Source organism: Artemia franciscana, chromosome 8 (genome assembly GCF_032884065.1).
Source record: "Artemia franciscana chromosome 8, ASM3288406v1, whole genome shotgun sequence".
Lineage (NCBI taxonomy): Eukaryota > Metazoa > Arthropoda > Branchiopoda > Anostraca > Artemiidae > Artemia > Artemia franciscana.
Window position 1 is genome coordinate 10,218,890 of NC_088870.1, and position 17,366 is coordinate 10,236,255.

Sequence of the window (17,366 nt, forward strand, 5' to 3'; positions counted from 1 at the left end):
TTTGTTCTTTTTCTACTCCATCAGTTATATGTATGTGTATATACATACCTCTTATTCTTCTTCCAGATTTATCACGATATGGGATTCTTCGGATTGCCTTTTGGGGTCTCACTATTTTAGCTGATGTCCAATGACTCCAACATATTAATAATCTGTCCAAAAATGCTCATTATAGTACATACGTCCATGGTCAATATTCTTGTGAAAAATATGTTTAGGCTACTTAGAATTAAAGGAGTATTGATCCCATATATAATTCAGCCACGATGATGATCAGTACCACTAGCTTTGTCTTCCATAATGATTATCGTCCAGTATGTTTGCTACAGTTTCATTTAGAGGGATTTTATCTCCTTCTTGAGGGGAGAGCTTCTGCAAAGGGGTAAGTCCGCATATGAATATATATTTCCTCGTTCCTTCTATTGAATTCCTTTCAGAAGAAACTCTTTCAGCATTCAGCAAAAAGTGCAGAAGCTAGCTTGGAGCTAATTTTCAAAATTTGTTCAGAAAAAGATCTCTTGAACAGTTCTTACGCCTTACTACGTCGCGCCAAGTCCACCCTAAAAAGAAGAAAAGAAGACAAACCTAGACTTTAGGAAAATAAACAATTGACGATTTGAGTCTTTGGTGGCTTTGTAGTAATATAAAAGTACTTCGTGAGTGGCTCTAAGCTATTATTCTATAAACTAGGGTATTTATACAGCAAGATTACTCCTAGAAGGAGATATTGTAATGACAAAAGAGGAGACTGGGTCCAGTACCAGTTGATCCTTCAATCCATACTAGCTTGAAATAGCCTATAATAGTTACTACTATCAGAATTGTGCCCTGGTCTACCTAAAGGGGCCAATACCTAAAGATATGATTTACCTTACTTTCACTACTGCAACAATGAATTCATCTCTGTTAAACAGACAAATTAGGCTAGGTTATTTGGTAAAGGTATAGCTAGGATATGATAAATCAGAAAGGAAAATAAGACAATATTAGAGGGTAAGGTAAACTTTCTGATTAACTCACTAACAATAAGCTAACTAAGAAATAGATATACTTGAGTAACTTATTTCTACCCTGAGAGCTGCCATATTTAAAAAAAACTCATTTACACACTATCTGCACCTGGACCCTTATTATTCTCTAATCCTTTTAGTAGGCTAATGTTGCTAATTCTTCCTCACAAAACAAATCTTCCCTCACATCAAAGGTATCACAAACTTTTCGTTTTCCTCTATAACTTTTCCTGCAACTCTATCTTAGTTTAGCATATTCAAAAAACTTTCCTTTAACTCTTTCCTTATCACTAATTTGGGTAAAATTCTAGTTAATTGACTTCTTGCTATCTCAGTAAGGGTTTAGGTTAGGAAAATGAAACATTCAGGGATGAATCTACAGACTAAAGTATGTCCTGGGAAGGTATTTTGAAGCAACTGCCTCCACTCCTTCTCTGTCTAGAGGACCCTGACCTTTGATGACCTTTAAAAATATGTGTGTTATAAAAGTGAAACCTTGCAAAATAGATCTTCTGCTTAATTGAAGTACAACAAAATTGTTTTCAGCTTCATAACTTTGCTCAATTCCATTTTATAAGGTTTTAAAGATATGCAAATACATTTTCAAAATTAAAATAAAAACAACATTGACATGGCTCAAAATTCTACTCAAATAACAGGAATTGCATTTTCAGAACTAAAGGCAGAGAAAAAGCAACTAGTAACTGAAAATTAAGGTAAAATGTTGTTTTGTCAAAATTTCAATAGGTATAAACCTGTCATGTAGACAAATTTCAGGGCCCTCTAGAGAGAGAAGGAGTGGAGGTGGGTGCTTTAAAACACCTTCCTGGAACATACTTTAGCCTGTAGACCCATCCCTGAAAGTTTCATTTTCCTAACCTTAACCCTTTCCAAGATAGAAAGAAGTCAATTAACTAGAATTTTACCTTAATTTGGCCCATTCTTATCTTTAACTGGGACAAGTCCAGATTGACTACTCCCTCTCAATTTATTACCATGCCAGTACAATATTTTACTATCATGCTGTCTAGCTGTATCTTCTAGATCCTTTGCATTGTTATCCATGGCCTCCTCTTCACACCCCTAGTTCATATTTTAAAGCTTTCTCCCCTTTCTTTACATTCCTTTTGTTTTTGTATGATCTATCACTCAGATAATTCTTGTACAAGCCTCTTCTCTGAGATGTGGACATGAATTTGGCTGTAGACTGTTAATGAACTTTCAATGTGTGTTTTGGCTATGATTTAATTCTTGATGCTGGTCTGAATAAGGCCAACTAAGTTGTTTCCATTGAAATTAATGACATCAAAACAGTGCATATGCTTGTTTGTCTGTTTCAGTGTTATTGGGTTCTATGCACATAGACATATCATCTATACAGTATAGATGTATTGGGTTTGACTAAAACTTGGCTAACAAATGATAATGAAGCATTATATCATGGAAGATCTTCCATGATATAATTTTTTTGGGGAAAATAGGTGTGGCTCTAGGCATGGTAGATTGACAGCTCATGTAAGGTCAAGTATTGAGGCCAAAGTGAGAGAGGATCTGTGGGTTTATGTAGAGCTGTCATGTGTGACTTGTTTGAACCTTTATGGTACTAAATGGCTTATTTTTCACTTTGTCTTTTTTACTTGACTCAGGAAAGTTGGGTCCTACTTTGTCATTCCCCCAGGATTTTCTGGAAATTACACCCCTGAAGCAATTGGTAGTAATTAGCCAGGTATTGTGTCATTAAATAATGATTGTGTCTTCTAATATAAAAAGGCAGTCATCCAGTTTAAGTAGATATAGTTGTGTTAGCCCAAAATATGTTTTGATAAAAATGAACCTGCAAGTTTCTTCAGGTACTGAACAAAACAGATTGGGATTATCTCAACCATTTTAAAATTCTGGTAATAAACTCATTGAATGGTATGAAAATTTAATTGCCAATCTCTTTGAATTGTATCTGAGCTGATAATGATCCTAGAAACCTATGAATAACACTAAATTTCTGAAATTCAATCCATAAGAGACATCCAAATTTGACAAAAGTAAACACTAAATTTTTACAAGAGGAATGTAGTTCAAGTAAAAAAGTGCAGAATAGCACTATTACCTGTCTAAACTCTGATAATCATTCTTCTCCTTAATTTTCAGCTTTTAGTCCCTTTTTCTTTGGTTCTATGGTTTAAAAACATAATTTCCAAAATCTTCTTAGAATTTTAAGCCATATTAAGGCTTTTTTTCCAAATTTAAGACATATCTTTCCATATTTCAAAACTTTACAAGATTCAGTTAGGGTGTAAGGCTCAAAGCACTTTCCTTGGACCTTATTTGAGCTGTAGATCAATTTCTGGAGATTGTGTTTTAGAACACAAAATTGGCAAATGTTATTCTGTGACCTTAAGTTCTGCACCTTTTTGCAGGTAAGATGTGGGAGATAGATGCCTCAGACATCTTCCTAGGGTATTGTCAAAGCTCTGGGTCTACCCTTGAAAGTTTCATTTACCTGATTCAACTACTTTACAAGATTCAATTGTCTAGAATTTGTTAATAAAAATAATCCTCCATTTTTGATTGAGCCCTATATTGATGTCAGCTACTTCTGTTGTGCAGACAATATAGGTCTATTATCAGATGATCTCCAAGTTCTTCAAAATGCAGTTGACACAATTTTCTCGGGTCTCAATGAGATTGGGCTTCAAGTTGCCTACTTTAAAACTGAGCTTCTCATCTATGGCTCATCTCAACCTTCTGTTACTATCAATGTTGGCCCAGAAAATATTTCTGCATTTTTTTTTTTGAATTATTTTGGTCTCCCATTTGGATCAAATGTAAAAATACTAAAACAATTGCTATTTCAGCATTAAACAAAAAGCTTAGGAATTTGTTGAGATGGTTTGATGGAGTTAAATGCCAGTTTCACAAAATCACCCTGGGCAGAATTTACAATGCTTTTTTGGCCCTGCATGTCTTGTTCTTGGTCCCTTTGTGGAGTTTCACAATGTCTGAGCAGAAGAAAATTAGATTGCTATTCTTCTGTTTTGCAAATATCTTTGGTAGTTGCTGCTTTGGACTCACCACTGGTGCATTTAAAGTAGATATGACGTTTTTGGTATTTCTTCAGAAATGGACTAGGTAGTGAACTGATTCCACAAGCATCAATAAAATATTGTCAACTTTCCACTTAACTGTATAGCTTAATTGTGTTGCTGCTTAACCTATTATGCCCAAGCCTAGATCCAGTTGGAAATCCATGCTGATTTTTTTCAAGGGGTCCAAGTCATTGGGGTCCAATTTAGAAGCTTTTAGTACAGACAAAAAATTAGCACCTTCACCACAGGTGCTATGGTGTTCTCCCATTTAGGAACAATGGGTAGATCTGGGTATAATCTTTACATGTCAAATCTGGCTATAACATAAGAAAAGTAGCAACAAGTTCAAGAAAACAAGTAGAATTTGAGTTCTATGCATAAATGATTCAAAATAAGTTTGAAGGTGGAATTTCACCCCACAGTTTCTACATTGTAGACACATGTTCTTCCAACAAACTGTGCATCAGCCTTGCTTTGGATCAGGCTCAATGATGTGGACAGTTGCCTTCTTTGAAAAATATGTATCACTCCAGTACCCTCCCCCCTCTGTTGACCAAACTAAAAATTTTGTTGCTACAAATATCCTCCACAACTTTTTTTAGGTATGTTAGATATGACAATTTTCCTCTGTCATCATTTTTGTGGAGGTGACAGTGGAATTCTCAAGCTGCTATGCCAAGAATGCATAGAAGATTCTCACCAATAATCCAATATAATTTTTTGCTTCTCACAATGGGTCCTTAGAAAGAAAGGGTGTTGCCTTGGACATCAATACCACCCATACTTTGGGTATAGCTGTTGATAATGGCTGGCTGTGGGATAAATATATCTTTATGAGTACTGTTTGGCTTGAAACTTAGGCTGAATAGTATCAAAGTTGGTTGCAATACATACAGCTTTACTGCCATTCTATTTGGCAGCTAAAATCATTCCCAACTATCTGAAATCAAAGAACCTATGCTCCTTCTTTTCCAGACACTTGAGTCTTCCAAAGAGCATCCTCTCAAGCAATTGTCATGGACTGTTCCAGTTGCCCCTAAAACTAAGGTGACGAAGCTGAACAAGCAAGTCATAGCTTGTAAAAAGTTGTCAAAATAAACTTCATACTTTGATAAGCCTTCAACAATTGATAGCAATTTTGTTGCAACTTCTGTGCTGAGTGGCAAACAGGGTGACTGCTGCTCTGCTGCTAACCCTTGATAGAGATTGATGATGAAAGGGTAGCCATGAGAGCAAACTAATACCCAGTTCTTGCAGCCAGAACAAATTGACTTACTCTTGATAAACATTTTACACCTATAACGCCTGTAGAACAGTATCATTTTCTTATCTATAGAGAATTTACTGTAGAATGTCCCAAACTGTATTAACTTTGAGTTTACAATCTCTAAGGGTGGTCACACTTTGGCCATTTTGTTGCCATGGTCAATATTTTCATTGTTCATGAAGTGCTGGCACTGCTTTATCTTAGTGAAACTGTTTCTACTCGTGATTTTGGCTACAGTGGGCATACCCAAGTTGTTTAACTTCGAACAATATAAATGTCCAGTTGGAAGCTTATGATACCCAGACAGCAGCATAATCACCTAAAAGGTATTCAGGTCTTCAAATCTGAAAGTGAAGCCTAAGTTCTATGACACATACCTGGTGATCTCTTTGACAATAAAATTATGAATATTGTCATCAAAGAAATGTTAGAATATCTCAAACTTAGACATTTTTATCAAGTTAGCAAATTTATTGGGGACACTCTCTTGGTGCAAACAAGGGATAGACAATGTATAAGTTTTTTCCACTGTGGCGCTTCATTGGCTTGACTTTTAGGAGCATTCAAAGCTTTTCTCTTGGGAGTAGGACTAATGATGAGCAGGTTATCACTATTGGGCTCGGGAACAGCAAGCACCACATGAATCTCCATTGTAGCAGGAACCTCACAAGGAAAACTTTGGGATACATCAGCTTCTGCAGCCTGATTGTTTCCCTCCACTTCATCACTCACCTCAGCCATATCAGGAAGGATTATAATCCTGTCAGCAATGTCTTCATTGTCGCCAGACATTTCCTCTAAAATGGCAACAGCTCCCTCAGTGATTTGAAATGATTTGTATCTCATTGGTAGTTTTTTTTTTTTTTTTTTTTTTTTTTTTTTTTTTTTTTTTTTTTAGCTCATATCAACCAATCCTCGTTTCTGCCCGTTGTTCCCAGTTGGGAACACTTTCAAAAGAACCCTGAGATATAGATTTTTCATAGCAGACTGACAAATAGCATTCCATAATCCTACTCCCTAATGAACTGGCTTTGCCAGGGTTTTAACAGTATTTTAACAGTATTTTAACAGTATTTTAACAGTCTAACAGGTTTTAACAGTCTAGTTTTAACAGTATTAGTTGAAACTATAGCTAGGTCATAGATTAGAAGTAGCCTCATCACATTTCTTAAAATTTACCCTTTAACTAAAATCAAGAAAATAGTTACCCTTGATAATTCTGAATATGAAGATTTAATCTTATGGTTTTGACACTCTTCTTAACTATGGAACACCCCTGGGTGTCTCAGCTACAAAAAATCCAAGTCCAACTATTTCCAATTGGGAACAATGGGTGCTAATGGGTTAATTAGCTGAGATGTTGTTGGCATTTTGTGAGTTTTTTCTTGTTTATTGTTTCCATTTTTATTTTTCTGTATTTTTGTACTCCTCTAAATGTATTTCATGTATGTAAAGAGGGTTTAAATGAATTATCATTATTTAACTTATCCATTGACATCCTAAAGAATAGACAAATTTACTAGTGATTGCATTGTTTTTGCAAGTGTAAGACTCCTGATTTACCCCTTTCCTTAATTGGTCATCATAGTTATATCCCAGTGCTATAGCCAATGCAATAAAGAGGCAAAATAACCTACTTTTTGAGTTAATGGACCTTCTATTTTCTGAAGAAGAAGAACACTATAATTGATTTTTTAGTTCTGATTATCAGGTTCTAGATTTAAAATTCCTGCTTGATCTTCTAGAATATCAAGTTTATCTTTCGGCAAACCAGGATCACTTAAATCAGTGTAAACATTTTCAAAATACAGATGTTTATTATCAACTGAAACAAGAGTGGGGTGGTGGCTGGGTTTGAAGCATTTCAAGCAATGCTAGTGATTGATTGAAACAAATTGAAGTTGCTACTTAGTATGGAATAAGCCAAATCAGAGATTATTGATATTTCGCATGTGTTCTATACCACAAGCTCAGCAGATGTACATCTGCAGCATCACATCACTCAAACCTTTGAATAATAAAGGCATTACTATTTTGTTGGGTATTGTTGCCAACTCGTCTTGGTGGGACTTCTCTTGGAAGTGACTTCAGGAGTAAAAGCTTTCTTGCACTATACATATCAGTTGGGAAAAAAAAGTCCAAAGTATGGTCTTTGGTGAGTTCATAGGAAACCCCTTGTCTGAACTGTTTTTATATGAAATTCAACACTGAATAATAGAAAAATTTGTCTTTTGCCCAAAAACCAGGATCTGTTATTTTTACTTCAAGAAGTATAGTCTATAAACCATAACTCACCAAGTCAGTTATGAACCAATTCACTTAAATTAAATCGCAGAACCTAGGAATGCTAATGTTTGTTTATCTCTCAGTTTAATTTAATAGCATATATAGGGACTTAATGTAGTTTAAATAAAGTTAAATTTCAATGCAACTTTAAACCCTCCCCTAAAATAAATGCATGCTTATGAGATATTCACCTTGTTCTAGCACTAAGGTGTTGTCATTTGTGAACAGTAATATCAAACAGGAAAAAGTGTTTAATGCCTTACAACATTCATTTCCATTTTGAGCATAGCAGCCTATACATGCCACAAACTATTTGTTTGTCAGTAATTTCAGTAGTAGAATGTTTTTCCCATTTTCTAAACAAAACAAAAATTGTTTTATTTGGGCAACAGTCCATGACCTTTGTCCCTGTTCCCTCAAAACAATTTGAAGCAGTTTGTTCCTTAATTTCCTTAGATGTATACAAAGTATAAAATTCTTTAACATTCATAAAATAATGTGAAGGTAATTTTTTTCTGGTAATTTCGTCAGGTAATTTTTCAGATCCATTTTGGTTTACTCCTTACCAGGCACATACACAGGAATTTTTCAGTGGTGGTCAAATCACCCAAAAAATTGGGGGGAGTGGCCAAAAAAAGAAATTAATTGATAATCTGAAGAAGAAGTGTCTGGAAGTTCGAGAATATTAAAGAGTCCAGGGGGACCTTGGCCTAGGACCAGGTCTACATAGTTTTTTATTTTGTTTTTATAGCTAATATATATGGTTTTACCTGCAGAAGGTTAGACAAGTGTGGCAATGTCAGTAGGGAACATTTATTCTTTATTTCGATTATTTTAATTCACATTTATGACTCAAATCAGTAGAATTAACTGGTCCTGACTTGGTAAGCTATTGAGAGATAAAACACTCAGATTGTGTGATCTGATGTTAAATTTTTACAAAAATGATTGATCACCACAATAATCAGCTATAGTTCATTGTCTAAAGAAATTGATTCTATGGACTTTCAAGTTGTTTATCAATCTAGGTTTTGACCTAAACAGCTTAACTTACTAGATATAATTTCTATGTTTTTCCTGTAATTTTGTTACCAAAAGACTCAGTTGTATTTAAATTAGGAGCTTCCTGTTTGAACTAACATAAGGATATTGGAATCCATTGCAATGACAGTGGTCAAGGCTCTTTAAATGGTAGCTTTGCAGTAAAATGGAGCGGTAGCTTATTAGTCATCAGCTCTGTCTTTGGTAATATGGCTTTAGAAAGATGGGGGGGCTATATCCAAGGGCATCTTTTCAATGCCAGTTGCCAACCATTTGGATTAATCATTAGTCTTACTGGTTTTGTTGCCTCCCATGTATTATTTCGTTTTTTTATTATCTACTTGGACTTTATGAAATTTTAATTCCTTGCTCTTTTTAGATCCGAAATTGCAATCTAAAATGTAAGCCTTCCAAGACAAACCATAGGTTTACCTCTCTCAGAACATTCCAAATGGTTTTTTTTTTCACACAAACAATATAAATTTACTCAGTTACTTACTCTACATCATCCAAAAAGTTTTGAGAAATTTGCATAAAGCTTCTTTCCAAAATTTAACAAAGTATCTACAAGGAAAAATATACTTTAGTTTTATGGCCAGTTGTTTTAGTTTTATTCCTCCATGTTACTTACTTAGTGTTTAAGCTTTTCAGCTAATTCGTGTTAAATAAGTATATAAGACTGAAATGCTTTGGTGGTTTTTATGGCACTTGGTATCTACCAAGAACAGTTAAATTGGAAAAATTAGAAACATGATATATTTTTAACTTATGAACGTGTAATTGGATCTTAATGAAATTTGATTTTTGGAAGAATATCCTGTCTCAGAACTCTTATTTTAAATTCCGACTGGATCCAGTTACATTGGGGGGAGTTGGGGGGCCTAAAATCTTGGAAAGGGGTTTGAGTGGAGGGATCAGGATGAAATTTGGTGGAGAAAGTAAGCACAAGTCCTAGATACGTGATTGACATAACCAGAAAGGATATGCTCTCTTTGGGAGAGTTGAGGGGGGGGGGGAGAGAGTTAACACGGAAAAAATAGAAAAAAATGAGGTATTTGTAACTTACGAACAGGTAATCAGATCTCAATTAAATTAGATATTTAGAAGGATCTTGTGCTTTAGAACTCTCATTTGAAACCCCGACCAGATCTGGTGACATTGGGGGAGTTAGAGGGGGAAACTGGAATTATTGAAAAATGTGAAAATCTAGGTATCTTATCAATGGGTAATCGGATCTTAATTAAACTTGATATATAGAAGAATCTTATGTCCCAGATGCTCCATTTTTAATTTGAATCGGATCCGGGGACAGAGGGTTGGGGGGGGGAAATCTTGGAAAACGCTTAGAGTGGAGAGATTGGGATGAAACTTGATGAGAAGAATAAGCAGAAGTTAAAGATACGTGATTGACATAATTGGAACGGATCCGTTCTCTTTGGGGGAGCTGGGGGTTGTTAATTTGGAAAAATTAGAAAATTTGAGATATTTTTAACTTAAGAATGGGTGACCGGATCTTAATGAAATTGGATATTTAGATGGAACTCATGTCTCAGAGTATTTATTTCAAATCCCTACCAGATCTATTGACATTGGGGGTGGGGGTTGGAGGGGAAACGGAAATCTTGGAAAACGCTTAGAGTAGAGAAATCGGGATGAAACTTGGTGGGTAGAATAAGCAAATGTCGTAGATACGTGATTGACGTAACCGGACTGGATTGCTCTCTTTGGGGGAGTTAGGGGGTGAGGTTCAGTGCTTTGGCGAGTTTGGTGCTCTGGACGTGCTAGGACAATGAAAGTTGGTAGGCTGTCAGGGAGCTGCACAAATTGACTTGATAAAGTCGTTTTCCCCGATTTGACCATCTGGGGGGCTGAAGGGAGAGGAAAAATTTGAAAAATTGAGGTATTTTAACTTCCAAGTGGGTGATCGGATCTTAATGAATTTTGGCATTTAGAAGGACCTCATGACTCAGGGCTCTTATTTTAAATCCCGACTGGCATTAAGCCTCTGATTCTCCTTTTAAATCAACCTATTGATTCTTAGAATTTTGCTAGAGCTCATACCATATGAGCTTTTGGCTCTTCCAACCTCCTCACAAGTGCCATATGAGCTCTTTGCTCTTGTTCCATTGTATAATGGAAATCTAGATTCAAAATATAGCTCTGTTTTTTCTAGCATCCACAGCTTTTTCACAATCATTTTTTTATTTGGATTTGTGGAATATCAGATAGAAGAAAGCCTTTTACAAATTATCATGTAAAAATAGTGGTGTTAGATAAAATTGATTACACCTTTTATTTTCATTTTTTCTTTAAATAAGATTTTTTATTTTTATTACAAAGTTGCATCAAGAGTCTAAGGAACTGCCAAATATTTGTCTTTCAAAAATCCAAAACACCCGAATTTGATGAATTTGTGAAGGTGAGTGCTGTTTCAAAAAGTGCTGCAAATTCTACCCATTCAGAACTCATTTTTTTCTCCTGATGATGTGAAAAACCTGTGATTACTTAGTAAATGCATATTACATCATAAGTTTGCTGACGTAAAAGAAAAATTGCACTAATAAATAAGTGAGAGCTCTTTACCGTTTGGACTCTATCTTTGTACTTTGTACCATAGCTTGTCTTAATGATGTCGAAAGAAGATTTGTTTACTGGTAAAGCTCTACATACAGCGGAAGAAAACCTGATCATATCCCCGTTTGGGAACGTCCACAGGAAGTGTTAGCTGATTTTTCTCACTTTTAGCCGTTTTATACTTATTTCTGATATTCAAGACAACAAACCTGATGAATTCTACATTATGCTAACTAATGTAGCCAATGGATTAAGCAGTGAGGAAAAAAAATGGAGCATTGCTATGACCATCAAACTAGTTTTTTCGCCCCTACTGTGGTTGCGGCTGGTAAACTTCATCCATTGAAGGTGCTGGTGCACTAAAATGAAAACTATCTGAGGGCCAAGCCAAGATTGGAGAGGGAAGGAGAAAATCTATCAGTGCTGATAAAGGAAGAAAAAGCTTGGCTTTGACACTTATCTTCATTTGAACTTTTGCCTAGCTTGGAGGAGGAATTACTGCACCTGGTCGGAAAAGAGCTATTTCAGATTTTTCTCAATTCAAGAGGACAGGATTAAGGCAGGATACCACCATTCAAACTGTATACTCTGCTAGATATAAGAAAAAGTACAATTCTCTCTGCACCGAAGAGGAGCTACACAGAATGATTGGTTACATCGTCTTGTCGGCATATATGTGTGCTTCAGAGGACGATCTGTGCATGAGACAAAAAGGAGATCTAGAGGTTCTGCTTGTGCTGTGGGTTTGCAGCAATGATGAATAGAAATGATAAAGAAGTTCGTGTATTTTCCCGACAACTCTTGCCTTGATAAAAATAATAAAATGACCAGCCTTCCACCTTTTATGAATCTTGGGCAGAAGAAACTTCTGAAGCTTGGAGTTTCCAAAGATAAACTTAAGGATTTCTGAGCTTGAAGATTGCTAATCTGAGGTAGTGTAGATATCTGAAATCACAAAATTTGTAAGTTCAGTTGGATATATTAAACCTTTTTAAGACCAGGGTCATAAATTCAAGCTGTATGACTGGAAGGTCCTAAATTAGCTACTTGGGTGTGATGTCCCTCAAATAGCTCTTGCTTGCAAACATAGACAGATGTTACCTATTTGATGTACTAATAACAACTTGCTTGTCATTTGTCTGAGCCTAATAGCTGGTCAGAAATGAGGAACTTTTACGCGTCTGAGGCCAATATGAAGTATATATTTCAGGGGACCTTTGCCTCCATAATGATCTCTCCTTTGCAACTGACATATAAATGCGTTTTACCTCCTTCAAGGAATGATCATTCAGTGTCTATGGTAGAATATTTCTAAATGATAGAATGTTCAGCTTTAAATATTCTTAAGATTTCTGAATGACTCATGACTTACTTACTTGTCTTAAGTCTCCTGCCGGGCACTGCTTGGCGTAGAGTGACGTCTGCCTCCTCCATCCACATCGGTCCATGGCGAGTATTTGCTCTTCGCCCTGTCTGATGTTTGCCATCGTCAAGAACTCGGACAGGCTGTCGGACCAACGTTTCTTCGGTCGGCTACGACGTCGCTTCCAACCAATTTTGATAGGGTCAAAGTCATAGATCATGTTTGCGGGTAGATGTGGTGGCATTCGAAGCAGATGCCCGAACCATCGTAAAGTTCGCTCGGCTGCTTGAGTCGAAAATCAAAACTGCTTTGTGAGCTGCAGAAGCTTCTCATTGCTGACGAAGTCGGACCATCGTAGGCCCTCAATCCTCCTCAGGCTCTTTGCATGAAATAATTCTATTTTCTAGGCAGAGGATGCCTCGCTCAATTTTCATTCGTAGGTTAATAACTTTCGTAGAAGTGCCTGAGTCATCAACCACCCTCGGTCCTCAGTTTTATAGATTATGAGCAAGCTCTGTCGATAGAAGAGCTTTAGCAAAGATCTTATCCCTATATGGTATACCAGACAAGTACATTAAAGTGATTAGCGTTATGAGAAAAATGCTGCTGCAGTTTAGGTAGGAAATGAGGTTAACAGCTGGTTTCATACTAAATCAAGAGCCAAGCAGGTTTGTGGTCTATTTCTATCCCCCTTTATATGGATTATTATTTTGATAGATTTTGTCTTAACGAACACAGGAAAGGCAATGGGAGAACACGGAATCAAATGGGAAAGAAAATAGATTTAGATTATGCTGTTAATTTAAGCATCCTAGATGAAAGAGTGAGTAAAGTCAGGAAGATAATTCTGCAAACCAAGATTAGAATATTGGACGCTACAGTGATGACAGTGGTCAAATATAATTCTGAAACATTGTTGCTCCAAAAAGCCGATGAAGATTTGCTAGATGTTCTCCAGAGAAATTGCCTGCGGATTTTTCCGGGTACCCAGCTGATTGACCGTGTTTCAAACAGTAGGCGTTACAAAAGGCGTGGTTCAATCCCGCTTTCCAGGGCTATAATGAGAGATAGGTTGAGGTGGCTGGGTCACGTTCTGTGGATGAAGGATGAAAGATTGCCGAAGATTGTATTTTTTCGGCTGACCACAGGTCGTTCCTGGTTGGGGTGGGAGATGCCATAAAGAAAGAATTAAGGAAAGTGGGAACTTCCTAGGAGGGTGTAAAGAAGGAGGCTTTGAGTAGATTGGGATAGAGGAGAAGTGCACCTAGCTGTGTTGGCCTTGGTTGGCTTGGTGCTGCGGCGAGTTGTTAGTAGTAGTAGTAATCACTAGAATGGCTCCTTGACCTGTAAAAGAGGGGTAGACATGCGAGTCATTTAAGCATTAATTCAGAAAAAAGCATTATTAAGGCTATAACATCTCTCATTAAAAAAGAATAATGGAAGAAAAGAATAAATATATTAAATAATGCTCCAAATAATTCATCACATGAAAAACGAGAAAAACAAACGTCTAAAGAGTAAAAAAATAATGGAACAAGGTAAAATTGGCACCTTCAAGCTGATTCAAGCATTGTACTCTGTACAATATGACTCACCGTTACTGTATTGATGTCTTACTTTATGGAGGAGGCAAAAGGCTTTTGAATATGGGTCTTTGCATCTCTTCCCTCCACTATGTCGAATATGTGGACATGTGTCTCCTTATTTGAGCTTGTTAATTGTAAATCTGAGGCTAATATTGAAATATGGGCATCCAAAAAACTCAAATACCCATTTCAGGGAATGATGCCCCTTTTAACACTCCTTCTCCCTGAGTCAAATATAGATACAAATTTCCTCTTTCGGTGTGCAAAGCATAATAGTAGTGACGGCCGTCTGCTTTTAAACCGGCACCCAGTGGATAAACCTGAAGATGGTATCACCTTAAAAGGCTATTACGCGCATCTGGGTCTGACGCAATAGTATACCTTACCTGTAATGGTACAGTACACCTACGTAATAGGGAATGTTTTCTTTTAGTTGTTACGTAATAGCTCTAGTTGAACTATGCAAATGGCTGCAGGTTTATGTTACGTAGTAGAGTTTGTTTACTTTTGGTTGTTGCATAATAAGGGTTTGTTTTCTCTTGGTTCTTCCGTAATTGAGAGGGTTTTTAAAACGATGCAGGTGGTTGTTATGTAATATGGTTTGTTTAATTATGTTGAGCGATGATGCAATCTTGCGTGACTTGATAGATTTATTGGGAGTGACGCAATCCCACGGGACTTGGTTGATTTATTGGGGAATGACGTAACGACAACGAACACGTGAAGTATTATGTAATGGCAGCAAAACTTGGGAGCTGCGTAATGACAGCGCAAACGTGGGATGTTAGATAATGGTGGTGCACATTTGGGACGTCACGGAATACTTCAGAGATTTTTTTCTCTTCAGGATTTCATTTTTCTTTTTTACTACTTCATTTTCTTTCAAGGTGTTTCTTTTTCTTGGGGATTTTTTAAGGCGTTTTTTTAAGGCTTTTTTAGATTTCGTTTTCTTTTACAAAGTTTTTGTCAGGGAACCTTTATGTTCCAAAGATTTTTCTCTGCATCAGGATTCCATAGGGACTTCCCCTCAATGGCATGGAGCTCCAAACAGTTGGACTATGAAAGTCTTTAACATTATTATTTGGGTAATACTTTCTACGTTGTGCTAGAATACAGTACACCTTCATATACGATCAAAAGTCTTTTTTCCCCTTCACTATGCAGAACTTTACGCTTATATTAGAGACAATCTTGAACGAAAAAAAACTCAGTCTGAAACGTTGATTGCATATTTTCTTCGATGTTCAAACATCAACGTCTTTACTTAACGCTCTTTAAAAAGCAAAAATTTCTATTAAATAAATAATTATGTATCTTTAAAAAAAAGCTTTACAGGGTTTGAGACACTATTTTCTGATTCGTGTGGTTTTTCCTTTACTTGATGCTCATTGAAAAGCGAGGATTTTTCTTAAATAAATAATTCTTGTTTCCTTCAAAAGATCTTTACGGGATTTGAGAGACTCTGTTGTCTTATTCTGTGCGGTTTTTTCTTTATTGGATGCTATTAAAAAGCGAAGATTTTTATGAAATAACTAATCCTTGTATCTTTTAAAACAGTTTTATGGGGTTTGAGAGACTCTGTTGCCTGATTCCATATGGTTTTTCATTACTTGGGGCTCATCAAAAAGCGAAGACTTTTGTTTTTTGTTCAGTTCATTCGGGTTTATTAAAAAAAATTATAACAGTCATAACATGCTTAATCTCTCATCTCTATGCAAAAAGTGCATGCTGAGTCCCATATCACCTCAAAAATAAATACGCACTATGGCTCTCCCTCCACTTCTCGATACAACCATGGCCCCTCCCAAAAAAATCCTTACAAGTCCCCACCTCTTCATCCAGGAGCAAACCACTCCAACCCCCACAAAAAACTCAACAATAGCTAAAATCACTTTTCTAATTAGATTCTTTATTCAAATTAAACTAATTCAAAACAAGATAATTTTTTATTCTCTTTTTAAAAGAACCAAGGGAGCTCCTATCTCTCAGTTCAAGCGGTAGGGTATTGTAAGCCTTAGCACAGACGATGTCAGGCGAAAAATCTGACCTCACTGTTGGAGTATTTCGAATATGGATCTGTGCAGATAGTCTTGTAATTGGAAGACGCTGTTCGATACCAAACGGAATAGATTCCTAAAAGGCGGTGGAAGCAAGCCGGAGAGAAATCTGAAAGCAAAAACCAAGCAGGAAAGCTCAAACAGCGATTTCAGCGAGAGATAATCTTCTGTGTGTTTGATGATCTTCAAGGCATTCTTGTGGATGGAATCCAGTTTTTTCAGATGGGATTTGAATGTTGATTGCCATACCATTGCGCAATACTGTAAGTGGGGTCTAATGAGTGCATTGTAGAGAAGGGTAAGGGTTTTACGTGGGAATGTTTGCTTCAATTTCTTCATGATACCCATATTCCTTGAAAGTTTTAATTCTACAGCATGGATGTGAGGAAGGAAAGAAAGGTTTTCATCTACTATTACTCCTAAATATTTTGCACATCCATTTACTGGTCGTTGAACCTTTCCACGAGACGGCACAATTCCTGTTATTTCTGGGTGAGGGGTTCCTACCCTAGAAAATAGCAGGATGCAAGATTTTTCTACATTGATGACAAGTTTGTTGGCATCCATCCACAGATAGGTCTCTTCTATGATGTTTCCAAGCTTCCGCTGGAGTGAAGGCATATCAAGTCCGCAGCAGGTAATTGTAGTGTCGTCAGCGAATGCTATAAGTTCATCTTGCTCGTTAGTAATGTCCTCAGATGTTCGATCAAAGCATAGGTTACAGCATTTTTGGTCGTCATGATTGGGATTAAGGATACGAGTTAGGTCATTTACATGGACTAAAAACAAAAGAGGACCGAGGATTGATCCTTGAGGCACACCAAATTTCACAGAAGTGTCGTTTCTTGGGTCGTCCCCAATGTAGATGCACCTATTTTGAAAGTAGGATTCAAACCATTGAAGGGCTATCCCTCTCACTCCAATATGTTGCAGCTTTCCCAGTAAGATTGTATGATCCATGCTGTCAAATGCTTTCTTGATGTCAATCAATATAGCAGCTGGCAGAAGCCCTGAGTCAAGTGCTCTGTTGATGAATAAGCTTAAGGATGCCAGAGCATCTCCTGTTGAATGACCAGGTCTGAAGACGAACTGACGAGTA

At 36.7% G+C, this 17,366-nt stretch overlaps 1 protein-coding gene across 2 annotated transcripts in view; it reads left to right on the top strand.

Annotated features, from left to right (window-relative positions):
- Positions 1-527: 527 nt before the first annotated feature.
- LOC136029964 (guanine nucleotide-binding protein G(I)/G(S)/G(T) subunit beta-1) overlaps positions 528-17,366 on the top strand; it is a 112,472-nt gene continuing 95,633 nt past the window's right edge. The window contains exon 1 of one of the 2 annotated variants that reach the window (XM_065708520.1): positions 528-656. The gene's annotated coding sequence lies outside the window, so the exon portion shown is untranslated. The other variant, XM_065708522.1, reaches the window with a different exon arrangement.